Genomic DNA, 15509 nt, shown 5'->3' with positions numbered 1-15509 from the left:
AATGCGGGAGGCAGTAAGCAGTTGCTTGCAGAGAACTTGAAATAGTACTAAAACTGTCACCCCAAGAAAACTGAATGGCAGTAGGGAACTGATTTGTCCTTTGTGTTTTTTCTTTAAATTTGGTACTAAGATAAATTGCATGGTTGTATCCAGTCTAAAACCTGTCTGATCAATCCTGTATTACGTGTACATGAAGGAAGATAGTCACAAATGTAGGAGTCATTGAATTCACTTGCATTAAGGATTCTGCCACATTTAATTGTTTCCATGAACATTTTTTAAAATAACACTCAGAAGAAGTAAAATGCTTCATAATTTTCTGTATCTGTTAAATGAAGGCTGAAATACAATAAAATTTCCTGTTCTTATAGAAGAAAATATAGGTAAACAACTGTTTCAGACCACTCAGTTTGTGAGCTTTTGCAGAAGTTAATATAAGGTCACCTAGTGGGTGTAATTGCCTGTCACGCCCTTGTGGGCAGGCAAGGGGTGGAATTACAAGAATTGTATCCACACAGCACCAATTCATATGTGGTAACTTGAGAAGCAGTCAGATGGGTCACCATGTGTTCTGTTTCAGATGGATAGGTGTTCTATTTTGGCTAAAAGAAGTCCTCTAGATTTGGGTCAAATAATGTGAATCTTATAAAAATTGAAACAACACAGCCTGACTTTATAGAAAAACGTTATCTCTGAAGAGGAGATTCATTCCCATCTTAATGTACTGGCGAGGACGGAGATATGGTAGCAGAGTACAGATATATTTAGGTCTTTAAAATTTATCACTGAGCAAACTGGTGACAGTAGAAATATCTCTGTGGAAGAAAAAGAATCAGCAAAGCCCCTGTCTGTACTGTTTCCAATATCCTGCCTGGCTTCATTCTACTAGAGAGGGAGTAGAGAAGGCTTCAGATTTAGTGGCTTCCTCAAAAAATCAGTTTATGTTACTAACTTAATGCTCCAACAATGTCCGCAAGGGTTAAGACCACTGATCTGTGATACCAAAAGAATGAATGTGCATGGTTTGGTGGCTCTATTTGGGGAAAATATTATGTAATGGAGCAGTATTGTTTGGGATTGTGAAAGTTCAAATGCATGGTCAGGCATAAACTCTTTCTAGAGTGAGTCATGCCATGTTCAATATAAGCATAATTTTCCTTAGAGCTGCAATAGGGATTCATATTTAACCTGTGACCTCAGCATCCTATGAGTATAACTGATAGATATCAGCGCTTAATAAAATAACCATGCTCTCATGGAAAAAGTAGTTTCTTTCATATACGCAGTTAGATTTACCCTATGGCATTATCTAAAAAGGAACTTTGTCACTCTAAGAGGTGTAGGGTGGGGATGAGGGCTGTGTATATGTACATAGATACATGCATGCTTATATGTACATACATAAATTGATATTTAAATAGATACAGATACAGTATGATTCCTTGAACTTTTCATATATTATTGGCGTTTTGAATTATGTCATATCTTAGTAGAAAGGTAACTACCCATGATTTGTAGGATTGTGTTAATGCCAAAGGAATGTAATGGCTTGGAAGATTCAGGATGACAACATGACCTTATTAGAGTATTACATTAAATAAAATTCAGTGTTTTAAATAAAGTGACCTTGTCCTCCTTAGTCTTATGGCAGACGGCCAGCAGTATGAGTCTTTTTAACCTCTTGTTCAAGATGCTGAAAAGAAGAAAACTGGTTAAGATGCTTAATACATCATACTGAAAATAAGGGTTCATTTTCACAACATTTCTTATTTCTCTTCCTTCTGCACTGTAGAATTTTTAATACCTCCTTTCTGTTCTTGGAAGTCTGATATTAAAGAGATTATGGCGGAAAGTAAAAGACTGCAGCAGCTGAAGTGACCCGAAACAGCTGTTGGAGTTCAGTCTTACCATCTCCTGACTTGGTCTTGGTAGTGTCTCAAAGAGGTTGTGCTGGCTTTTTGGGCTCCCGGGAAATGACGTCGATTGCACAGCCCACCAGCTTTCCCTGTTGTTTTCAAAACACACAGCCCCAGAAAGAGTTATGCATTAAGTGGCCTGCCTGTAATTACTTTGTTCAGTATTTAGGCCTAATTTTCATCACTTTCATTCTCGGCTAAATGAGATCTAGTCCCAGTCTCCTAGTCTTCAGCAGACATAGATTTAATACCATGATACAGTTGGGGAGTATTGGCAGGTCTTTTTGCTTGTTTTGGTTCAGTCTGCTTTGCCTTAGAGTTTGTATACACATATAAAGAGTGTTAACATAACTGACTGGGTTGGACTCCTGCTATGATAGTAGGCCTGGACACTGCAGTAATGAGGTTTAAATTAAGTCACACATCCTCTCTCCCATTCTCGGAAAGGTTGTATTAACTTGCCAAAATGGCTTTCAGCTCTAGCTGCGTTTGGCTGTCTTTGTTTTCCCTGGCCCCCAGTATGTGTACACAGCACAGTGCTGGCTCTCAGGCCTCCCTGACCTACTTAATTAGCTCAGACTGAATACTGTGCACGCTTGGATGTCTTCATGCCCTTCAGTTAGCTAGTTCATGCACTTCAGAAGGCTAACTTAGACACCACCTTGTGATTCTGTTTGCTTTGGACAGTTAAGCTCAGGCAGCAGGAGAAGTTTTTGAAACTGTTGTCATTAGTGGCAGTGAACTGTCGATGTTTGCAGTCATCCTGGTCTATGTGTGACCCTGTGGTAACTACACTTGCTTTGCTGTGGGAGGAGAGTCTGATGCTGAATGTGGCTGCCCATCTGTGGATCATATGGTTTAGCTCAATTGGTTAGAGCATGGTGCTAATAATGCCAAGGACATGGGTTCTATCCCAGTATGGGCCACTCGCTTGAGGGTTGGACTAGATGACCTCCAGGTGTCCCTTCCAACCTTACCAATTCTATGATTCTATGATATGGTGCTCCTAGGGCATGGAACCCATGCACGTCCTTAGGACGGCTTTCAGATCCTGCCCAGATGTAGCCAAAGGGTTAAGGGACCTTGGAAGGAACAGGGATTCAGCTCTTGGAAAGACTTTTTTTCTCCATCTGCAGCCATAGCCGATGGCTAGGATATATAACAACTTGTTTTTTCAGAGACAGGCTTTAGACTAACTTCTAGAGAGTTCAAATCCTAAGAAGAGACCATTGTACAAGTAGTTGCCAGCCTCCAATACATAAAACACTCTCTAACCTAGATCCTCAACTACACCTGAAAATGAGGCACACCAAACAACCCTTGTGTCTGATCTGGGCTCTTCCCTGTGCTGGACGGATCCTACAACTCACAAGAGCTTAATGTATATCTAAGTCTTTGTTTACTGCCACAAGCACAAAGACTTTACCACAGCTGTCCTAGTGGCATTGAGAACCCAGATGCCACGTGTTGCCCAGGCACACCCTTTACACACCGCACAGGAGGGCTGTGGTGCTGTGGGCAACCTTCCTTCTTTGCGCCTACAGAGTACACCCATCACTTGCTGTGGTCACTCCTCACAGCCCCAAAGCCATTTAATGTGAGAGCAGCATGAAACAACATGCTGTACCAGAAATCGAGAGCCTCGTTTATTCTTCATTGCTGCAGTGAAGTAAGCAAGAGCTACTGTTCACAGATGAGGAAGCACAATCAAAGAGCTCTAACCTGCGGTCCTTCCACATAGCCATACTATTTGGGCAGATTCGTTTTCCAGACAACCCTTCTGCCTCAGCAGAGTTAAATTTTAATAAATGCAACTCATTGCCTTTCTGAACCAGTGTCTGGAACAGCCCATGGGTACTATTGCCACATGCACCTGCTATAATAAACACCAAAGCCTACTTCAGTGACCTGAATCTTTTGAAAATTTAGTCCTTTATTTTTATCCACTTAGAGGGAACACAAGCTGCAGTGTCCTACTTTTTCTCAACTATGTCATCTGACTCATCAATCGAAACTGAATTTGAGTCCTATTTTCACCCACTGACTCTCAATCAACCTAACAAACCTATCAGAAGTACAAAAGGACAATTTTGTCACTCAGCTCAAAATGTCATTGCAAATATTGCATTATGTGGGATATTTTAAGATTTAAGAAAATTTGACCAAGGCCAAATTCTACACTCTCCCCTGAAAAAAATACACTTGGATAGAAAAAATATCACAGACAACAAAAAAAGTTTTTGAGAAATAAGATAACTTTAATATTAATGGCATTCTATGCTATTAAACTGTCCTAGTTTAATCCACTTCTCTCAGAATGCACTTTCATTCTTGTAGCATTTATTAGATGTTCACGAGAGCATGTGTGCTGAGAAAGAAATAAAAAACTGGCTGGCATACAGTCTGCTAAAAGAAGTGACGTAAAGTGTAAGACTATCCAGAAAAATCACTGGTAGAAACCTTACTATAAATTTCCCTGTATTTTCAGAGATGTATGAAGTTATTTAAAAAATAAAACAATATCTATTTTTCTTGCTGTTGTCATAGCAAAAAAAAGTATCAGTGACCTGACCTTGTCAGGGATCGAATCATTTTAGTATCTTACTCTGTCTGGTTCATGGAGCATACATGGGAAACGTACTGGAAGAAGATCTTTCCTTCTTCTTGAAATCCCTTTTCCAGAATCCAGCCCACTATCCTGTCAACAAGTCTTTATCCTTGCCAAGTATAAAGAATAAAAAACTGAAAAATCCACTTTCCAGGGAGAAAGCATTTCTCATAGAGCCACTGTTTCTTCTCTGATCACTCACACTTGATTTTCAAGACACACAAAATACTTTCAAAAGATGAGGTTGGGAACTAATACTTACAACCTTTTGAACACTGCAGACTGTGTATTCGGATTTTGTGCTGCATTATAATACATACATATATGGATATATATAATCTTCTCTACCTCCCCCACTTCTTCTTTGTTTAAACTATTAATATCTGTGCCCATTCTTGTTTGTAGCTAAAGCCCTCTTCTCCTACACACTCTATCGAGTAAATTTAGGACTATATTTTTGTAAATGAGAAAATTAAATAAAATTAATACTGTGTATATTTTTCAAGATGTCCTTGTGGCAGGCTTTCATGTCATCTTTTTTTTTTTTTTGCTTTAATTTAACCCTGTAGCTTTCAGCCTGTCTTGCCTCTTCCTGCCTGTCAAAGATTCCTGCACCAACACCTTCCCTGCTCTTCAAATACTTTTTCTTTTCCTGCAGCATGTTGAATCACCTCTTCCTGCCCACAGAGAATTCACAGCCCATCTGCCCTTCCATGGCTGCAGTGGATCGTGGTCCCATCGGGCTGTCTGCATTGGCATTGGGAAAGGCACAGCAGCCAGTACTTGCTGCCTGCCTGGGATCTGGCTGGTACCATGTCGAATGCCTCACCTACCTTGATGCTTATAATTACATTGCTCTCCATTCTTGTTTTCCTGGCCACTGCTAGCCAGCACATTTCACCTAGTTAGCTGACTGGATTAATTCTTGTAACCAGTACCAAGTTTATCATACCACTGGATTACTCATGTGTATTGCAATAATAGCATAATAAAGAAATTTCACTCAACATCCTTGAGTCTCATGTTACTAATCTCCTAACACTACATATTTCCCAAACTTTCCTTCTTATCAATGAAAGATTACTCCAGGTATTAAATATTGACAAATTTTACTTTAGAAGCAAACTCTTTCCTTGCATTCCTCATGCAGTGGGCTAATTGCAGCCACTGCTGCATCGGAGATAGCAGTTTCACGTTATGGGGGGAACACTGGCAAGGACCTCAGAGTGCTCCAGCTCCCAAGCTTCCAGCTTGCTCCTCTCCCCTCCTACACCACCCCTCAGATGTGTCAGCATGACATCTGTGGCTATGCAATCCCACAGAGAGCTGCATTAATATCACCAAGGCGTTCTGCAATGTGTGGGTAGGAATAAGCAGCCACAAAGAGGAGATGGGAATGTGTTTAGCCAATATTGCTGTTAAAGTCCTTCTTCCCTGAAACAAACTTGAAACAAATTGTTCATTTATTAGTTATTGTGTAATATTAAACAAATCCAGCAAAGGCTGGCACATAATAGAAAAATTCTCAGTCATGTCCCCAGTTCGGTCTCTGAGTTACCACAGTGGAAACCAAGAAAACTCAGCTTATTACAGTGAGGAGATAGTTGGCTGCTATCAGGTGTTAGAGAACTCTGGTTCCTCAGAAGCAATGCTGGTTTACATGAACAGAAAATCTGCACAAGGACCTTTGAAGGGGATAAATGAGACTAGAATTGGGTAAGGGAATATAGGAAAGATCACAAGATCCATCTGTTGGTACCTGCACTCTTATGCTGTGAGAAAGACATTAATATTGGACAGTTCTTGACTTTTTTGAGGGATGAAAAGATCCCAAATCTACTCAAATTTCAAATGCTCTGAAAATAAATGGGCTAAAATCAATGTTGAAAAGACTGATAATGTAATAGTCCTGTTGCTCTTCCTTTTCCTGACCAGTCTATGCCTTTTTCAAGTTTCTCTATGAATTTGTATTTTGATCTAATTTTCCACAAAAGTGGAATGGGCAGGGGCATGCAGTCAGCACATGAGAAGAAGGTGTAGGTTCAGGTCTGCATATTTTGTACAATTATGTGATCTGTAAGATTTGCAAATGCACGTCCAACTGTAACCAACATGTGGTTCTACCTCAGGCAATGGGAAAATCTGCACAGTTCAGATTACACATGTTGGGGTACTTGCATATGTGGTGAGTGAGACTTTTGAAGCACTCACATCTGGTGTAAATTTTGACATGAACGTTGAAACAATTTTGCCCTAGTATTTAACAGCTACAGCCTTCAATTTTTCAGTGAAGTGAAGAAGTAAAATTGCTCAAACATAAAAAAAAAAAAAAAAGTCAGTATCAAATAGGAATCACATAGTAACAGGGTCCTTTTATGTAGCATAATCCTGCAACAGGAACAAGTAAATGATATTTCCAACTGGATACACAGTTTTCTAAAGATACAAAAATGACTTTGCAGACAGCAAGGTATAGAGCCGTCTGAAAGAATTTTCTCAGCAAGGAGGCATCAGAATTAAAGCACTTTCCTCAATCTGTTAAAAATAAATCAGAGATTTTAAATTGATGGTGGCAAAAAGTAAATCCTGGAAGATGCAATTACCAAATTAGCAAGAGAAATCACAAGCGCAAATTTTTATGTAAGCACATGGAGTCATAAGACTCATTAAACAATGTAATATTCATGAATTATGGTATTAAAATATGTGATATGACTATGCAGTTAAGCATGGCTACAGATACAGTAAGTACATTCTAGTTTAGCACTAGGGCTTTGGAGAACAGGGATATAGCACCAATATAACACTATACAATTAAAGGTTAATGCTGAACAGATCCCTCAGTCCTCAATGGACTCTCAGTCTAACCACACAAAGAAAACAAGAATATACACTTGGCTTCTAGAGGCTATATTTTCACCTGTCAGAATGTCAATAAAGACAAATCTCCACTATGCAAAACCAGTAAAAGGACACTATGGAGTTGCCTTAAACTATTTTAAGACCTCTAGAAGAGGTCATCTACTAATAACAATGAAAATAATGAATAGAAATAAAAAGTAATAATGATTATGTTTATGATGACAATCATGATGGTTATTCCCGCTAGACAAAAAACACAGCAATTGTGTTCAGGATTACAAAGAAGTTTCTCTTCAGTATGTTATCAGATAATTATATCCTTGGAATATTATCAGATCTATTTAGCCACCAGACATTTCTAAAGCATATATTATATTATCATGCCATGATTACTGAGCAGCTCAGTGTTTTTGAACACTAAAACAAGAGAAAGCTTCAGTGCTTTTCTTCTCCAAACAGCTCTTTGAGGGAGGAAATTCTATTTTCCTCATGTTACATCTGGAAAAAGTAGTCATGAAAACTCAGGATTACTTTTTCAAGGCTGGTCAGTCACCAAGAGATGTGGCTAGACATTTAATAGCATAGTCAGGACTGCCTGCAAAGCCCTGCTGAAATCATTAGGAATTTAACATGTAGTTCATAGTGGTGCTTTTTGGCACTTTCCTCAGGCTCTTGCCTGCATCCTAAACCTTTGAGCCCCATTGACTGGAGTCACCAACTCATATTTAGGGCCTTGTTAGGCCAGTCCACCTTGCAGGAGAAAACAATGATGAAATTAAATGCTTGCTGCCCACAGACTGGTCTGTGTACAAAACACATGCAAGGTGTGCTTTTCTACAGAACACAAAATTTCCAAGCCCGGTTTCCAAGTTGGCCTTTGCCAGTAAATTTTGCCCCTCAGCGAGGACTGAACTTGCTCCCCATCTGGGCCACGCTCTTTATCCTTTCATGTTTTCCGCAGCTTTGCTCTTCTTTCCTGGATGTCTGTATGCAAGCACACGTATCTAAAGCTCATCAGGGGCTGGCTGCTCTGTTTCCAGTCTTTTAGCACTTTCCACTGGAGACTCTTCCTGGCTAATCATAGAGCTTGGTGCCTTAGCCTCCACAGTCTTCCACCATTTTACTCCACTAAGAAATAGTGATTTTTTTCACTCTAAGTATCTATAGATCAAAAATCCTTTTGGTGGGTGGCCCTTAACACCTTCTAACATAGTGCTTATGGGAAATCTGGCCCTAGTAACTAACAGTGGGTCCAAAGCTGCAGTGTAATGTGCAACATACTGTGGGTGACATCCCAGCTGCTGGTGAGTTGCCTTCTCCTGCATGGCAATATATGGCCTGTGGAACCTTCTTTATCTGTAACTCTGTTCCCATAGACAAAGGGGACAACGGACCCAAAGGAGCATTATGCAAAAGGACCTGTAATAGCAAAGCACCTTAAGGAAGTCGAGTGGCTCAGGGTTAATTTCCTAAAAACTAATTTAGAAGCTTAAAGGCAGGCACTCTGAATTTTTTAGCCACAGGCTTCTGTCTGCTTAGACTTTCCCATTCATATTGCATGATAGATAGACAGACATTATTTCAGGAGAACAAAATGTACTATTACCACAGGATCCTATAAATCCTGCCTGTCTTCTAGGAAGTTCAGATTGAAGGAAAAGCTGGATGTACTTATCCTAAAGCATTAAATATTAATGAAAGATATATATCACTAGCATTTTACATATAATTGTGCCATATACTTTTGTGACTTCTCTCTCAAGGTACTTCTTTTATTTCTTAAGTTATTGACAAATGACACAAAGCTTTCCTACAGAAAAAGATCTCCACTTTGGTCCCCCGGATGAACTCCCTAAGATATATTTCTTCTGCCTGATGTTATAGCAGAAATGATTTTTCAGCTTATCGTTTTTACTGAAATATTTTGATCATGAAAGTAAAAGAATAAAGAAAATAATTTTAAATATAGCTTCACTAAACAGGGGAAATTACATTGTCCACTGAAGTTTGAAAATCAGTCTATAATTAGATTAAAATGTTCCACTTTTCTGTGCATTTTAGCACTTCTTCAGACTGTAGTCCTTACAAAATGTTTAGTTTCAGAGTATAGCCTTGCTCTATGAAAATTATGACCCCAAGACATGCTTTCAGGAGAATATACCTTTATATTTAGCTATAAAAGACAATCTAATAGATGATGCAGCACTCTTCTTGTTCCGGTAGCATGATTTCTATCATTTTCTTTTCTCTGTGTACTATTGTATGCTTTAAATTGAGGAGGAAAATGATTCATTTGTAGCTAAGGATAGCATAATTTTGTTATAACTGAAATGTCTGCATTTCATATCTTAAAAGTGATGCTTGTATACAAGAAATGTTATTTACTCCATTTAAACAGTACTGCCGTTTCAACAGGTGTAATATTTTATTTTATTTTTTCCTAGTGTCTTACTATATAAATAAAGATTAAAGGTTATTTATATGGAAGTTATTAATGCAACTCTGCTTTTACAGAAAAGATGCTAACTAACCAGATGTTGTTTTTCATTATCTGTAATACCAAAATAGCAACCTCACTTAAACAGATAGGATTTTACTGGTCCACTTGTTACGGCTGTTTCAGAATTGATGCTTGTTTCTTGAAAAGTAAGGTGACTACAGTAGAAAGCAACTATTAAAGGACTATCAACTCCATATTGGTATTTCATCTTGTTGTCAAAGCTTTGCAGTGCTTTAGTCCCCTCTGGGTAGGCTGCAGCATGCAGTGTGTGAAGAACAGGGTGCACATCTGAGGAGGGGGGGACATAAGGGCACCTTTGTGCCTCCTGGCCACCACAGCGTCCCCAGGATGTCCCAGTGAAGCAGATGTTCCCAGCTCTGACACGTGGTAGTGGTCATGGTGCTGGGCAGCCCCTGTGAGCCTTTTGCTCCTTGACTTCCCATCCACCTCAAACATCCAGCCAGCTTCGGTGCAATCCCTGAACAGGTCTCTGGGCAGCAGTGGGCAATAATGAGAATGGAAGTGAAGGCGCACAAAGCCAGAGGTTGGCCAGCAATGATTAACGAGGACCAAAGTGTGTGACTTGCCTCACCTGGCAATTAGACTTCGGGGTTAGAGTTCACTTTCTGTACCTGTTGCTTTATAGTCTAAGTTAAAAGCTCCAGGATCTCATATACATTTTAAATGCAGATACATCCTGCTCTGGTCCTGTCCCTGAGAAGAGCAGAGGAATTCTGCTGCACCTCCCTCTGTATTTCTAGCAGGTTTTCTGTTGTTCTCAGCTATAACCTACTGCAGGATTTTGTGTTTAAACCTGTTGGAATAGTAGGCAATATAAATATTTTCCCTTCAAGTTCTCTGATTTTCAGAAGAAATAGATCCCCTTGTTAGCTAGGAATGAATTGTAAAAATCACATCTCAGAACAAAAAAAAAAAAAAAAAAAAACTGACTGTATTCAAAAGCATAACCTAATTAAACTGTAAACTTCAAATTCCTGCTTAAAAAGAAAAAAAGCATGTTGTCATTTGTGATGTTAGCAAGGTAAGATGGCATCTCCCACTTTAGCACACTTTGTACCATACAATGATGAACTCAGGTATTTCAAATCTAATTAGGACGTGTACAGCGAAGTTAACTTCTACTCTGTAAACGGGCATGTAAGCAGATCTACCGTTTCCAGAGCGAGCAGCTCAGGTGACCTGGCCTGCCTGGCCCTCCTGACTTACAGACAATGTGGCTGGATGAAACAACACAATTACTTCTGTCAAGAACTCCTGGCTCCAAAGATGTGTCACTGCAAACAGCCGTCGGAGCAAATCATATGTCAGCTTCAAAAATCAGTATTGAAGAACAAATTGAACTACAATAGTGTGCTTGTCTGGTTATTTAAAGATGAACAAAGAAAATACAAAGGATAAGCAGCAGCCAGTAGAGGTTTACAAAGATTGCTCAAAGGCATAAAATATGAAAAGGAACTTCTCCTTCTGGAAACAGTCTGACTTAACACGCACTGAAACCAAAGAGGAGGCTTCCATTGACTTTGATGGCACCTCTTTCAGTCCAACTCTACAGAAGAAAACTCAGACACCTAATTTCCATATTTACCTATAGCCTCATGCTAAGCTACATTAATATTGTCCAAAAAATGTAAAGGAAAGGGTCTTGGACTACATCATGATCTAGCTCGCAGCACATAAACTCGTAGCAAATGGAGGACTTGACAAATTGAATGATCTAAGATTGTCCCAAGAGACCTTATTAGAGTTACAAGAGAATTATAAACACACTTCATAATTTTCTACTTAAAAGTACTGTTGAAACTTATGGATGTAATAAATACCATATTCTTTTGCAGTATTCCAGAGATTTTCTATAACATTCTACAGTGGATATAATTCTCCTTTAAGCTCTACAGAGTACTTCAAAAGCCTGCAAGAGTCATCATTTTCTAATAGACATGTTGTATTGAACAGCTATTTTAAAATGCTCTTTCAAATAAAAAGGTAATGCGAAAGAAAAAAAAGGAAAGAAAAACAGTCAGTTAGGAAGCAAAGGTTTCACTACCAAGAAAAATTAGAAAGGAGATAGCAGAAAATATTTAGCATGCACATATTAGCAAGTATGAATACTGTGAGACACAAGGTTTAGTAATAAAATTAATGAATCACTAACAGTATATATTAAGAGTTTGTAAAAGTTGCTTCATCGTAAGAAGAAATATCTTCAAATCTGGCTGTCACCTGCCTATCCCCAAACCATGGCAGCCAAAAATTAAATATTGCTGTCATTTATCTATCCCAGCAGTTCAAAAGGCAGAAATACTCTCTACAACCAGAACTAAAGCTCTTGGCATGTCACCTGGATTTGGCGGCTTGGACAGCATAGTGGAGCGGTGCCTGATTTGTGAATCCTGCCGACAAACATGTATGCAGATGTTAAGCTTCAGCACAAAAGGAATATAGTGATTTTGCGAGGGCTTTGTGCCTGAGCTGGTAAGACCTGCCAGTGCACTGTTGGAAATATATTACATCCCCTCCATGAAACCAACTCTACCCATAGGAGTCTGCTGTGCAGCATCAAGGCTGATGGAATAGAGGGAAGAAGAAAGCACTGCTATCAGTCAGATTTATTTAAATAACATCAGCCTATGATTATTTCTTGTTTTGAGAAAAATCCCCTTTATTCATGGGAATGCCTATGAAAATGAATGAGGGAGGATAGCAACAGCAACTGAAGAGTTGGTATTTTGGGACTTGTCTACAATTCCTGATACTGTTGTTGGATAAACATCTTCTGAAAGCCAGACAGACTCAGGAACAACCCTTGCTGGGTGCTACCTCAGGGCAGGTATGTTTTCACTGCAAACTAACTTTGAAATGCTAATAATTTGTTGAAAGTTACTTGCGAATTATTCCTTGAATTATTATTTGTAGCTGTTCCTTTTCTCATCATTAGGATGTTACTGGGGTGGGAAGCGTTAGAGAGAACCTCTGGGCTGACTCCTCGTGAAGATACGTTCAGCAGAGCCTGCCCAGTGGGTTTGTTATTGAAAGGACGATCTGATACCAGGGCCCATGTGCTTGAGTCAGCTGCTCTCTGAGTGCTTATCAGAAGCCCCTAGCTGCTGCTGAGAAACTTATGCGATGAATTTCTTCCTGCACTGATTTTTCTGAAGCAGCTGAAATGAAGTATTTCAGCTTGTTTTACAAGAAGACCGTCTTGTTTATATTGAACTAATTACCCTGCATTCGTATGGCTGGTTATGTTTTCCTAATGCATTATGAAATCTGTTGAACTGGGAGCCAAAGTAATTGTGACACATCAGGTTTATTTGTGATTAAAAGTGGTGAATGTTCTTATAGGTCGTATTTCCTCAGAACATTCTATAAACACCAATTATATATAGATTACTATATAGATTGAATCTAATATATAGATTACTTTTATAGGTGAACACTGTCCACCTGCTTTTATTCCCCAAATATTTTCCAAATATGCAACTACACTCCAAGCTCCATTATGTATGGCACTGTATACAGTATATGAGCAACCCAATAGCACGGTTTAAGGCAGAAAGTGAAACTGTAGTTGCCAATAGAAATAATGGAAAACCATTTTGAGGTGCAAGAAGTAAATACTCGATTTAGAATGTGGCTTGGATATGAAGGCTAAAATCTCTGTGTTTTTGGAAATGAAGTAGTGCTGTTTTTAATGATGCAATGCCAGGAACATCCACTTAGGAACCTTTAAATATAACTCCTGTTAACACAGATCTGGACTTTATGTTAACGTTGGGTCGGAGAGATGAGTCATGTACAGCGACGTAATAGTGATTCACTAAACTCACTCTTAACAGGTGTCCTTTAGATTTTGCAAACCAGGCATTAATGGTGTATGCCTGCTTAGATCTAAGCTTAAGGTGGTACAACTGCAAGGCTTGGAAGGGACACCATAGGGTTTCTCTTTGTTTGCAGGTGAGATCCCTTTGCTCACCTGGTGAGAACATGTGCCCCTATGGTGGGCTGGCACAAAGGACATGCAGAGCCACGTGGAGACAGGGGAAGGTTCAGGTGATGCCTCGCGGCCATGTGGCTCTGTCCCTGCTGAGTCTTTGTGCAGTACATACGGGTTTCGTATGTGGCCAGGCAGTTGATATCAGGTTTGTGGAGTGTGGGTGAGAGCAGGAAGCCATCCTGGCATCCTGGCAATGCAAACACTGCTGGTGCCAGACTGGGGCTCCCGGGAGAACATCTCACAAAAAATCCTTTGAGTAATGGAGGGGCAAACTGGGGCACAAAAAGGCAGGGTATCCTTGGTAAATCACACAACAAGTTGACAGGAGAGAGACGACATTTTATAGGTGGGGAACTGCGACACTGCTGAGATGACTAACTTAAGCCCCAAAGTGAGAGAAATAGCTAAAAACTTAACTAACTTGTCCTTATTCCCTGCCCAGGTTCTTGCAACAGAAAGTGGTACGTGCTCCACTCTGCTTCTATGGGCTCTGTGCAAAGGCTATCCCTGACGGCTAGCTTGTGCTGTGTTGCACGTTAGAAAATACTGTACATGGGGAAAGGTGCTGAGCCAATAGGGTTGAAGCAGCCTTAATTAAAAACGCAATTAAAAACCCAAAATGAGTTACCATTAGCCAAAGGGGCTGAGGGAAACCAGAAGGCTGGAGGTTTTTTCTAATATATTGGAGTGGGAATGGAGCTAGAGAGATAACAGAACAATTAAAAATGAGAAATGGATGAAATTAGTGATGACTCAAAATGTCTGGGAGAGGCTGGCTTTTTTTAAATCTGTCTGTAGCACATTAAATAAAGAAAAGAAGTTTGACTAATCAGGAAGTCAGAATGGTGCTGTAAAATTAACTGCTGATTAAGAACACTGAAAGAGTAATTGGAAAATGTCAAATACATGGTGTAATGGCTCCAGTAATATATATCTCAGAGTAGCTAGAGGAACTGTGGAGTCTGTCAGTGAATTTGACAGAGGTACTGTTGGGTTTTCGCAATATTTGACTTTCTGCACCTAATAGCAGTGCTAACTTACAAGACTCAGTTCTCTCTACAGTCACAGTGAGGGAGTCACTTCTAGAGCATAACTGAAGATATAGGAGTTTTTTAGGATGGCTAACCTACTCACCTATGCACTTGAGTTATTGCATTGATGCAGGTAATGTGAAAGTCCCCCTTCATTTCACACTGCATCACTCGATGGAGAGGCCAGGAGAAAAACTGTTTTCTAAAAGTGATGAATGCTGCTGCTGCTGAAGTTACTGTTCCATTCAGGTTATTATAATGTTCTTATTAGCAGGACATTAGAGCCTTACTGACATTGAATTCACACTGAATTTGTATTCCCTTAACTCCATTCCCTTAACTCCAAGAGGAAAAAGTGAAGGAAACTCTCAGGCAGAAATGAGGCATCGTCAAAGGGCAAAGCTGCCACTCCGGTTGCTTTCACCAGCACTGAATTCAGAAGGATAAACTTCAAACAGACTGAAGCCTCTTTTTTTCAGCAGCTGGATGAAGCAAACATAACAGATGTCAGCATGAATATGGCTTTTCCAGCTCCAGAGCTAAGGAAACATCTTTCATGCATCTAAAGACTAGGGAA

Source organism: Rhea pennata, chromosome 3, assembly GCF_028389875.1.
Source record: "Rhea pennata isolate bPtePen1 chromosome 3, bPtePen1.pri, whole genome shotgun sequence".
In the NCBI taxonomy this organism is placed as follows: Eukaryota; Metazoa; Chordata; class Aves; order Rheiformes; family Rheidae; genus Rhea; species Rhea pennata.
Note: the sequence above shows the minus strand (reverse complement) of the source record.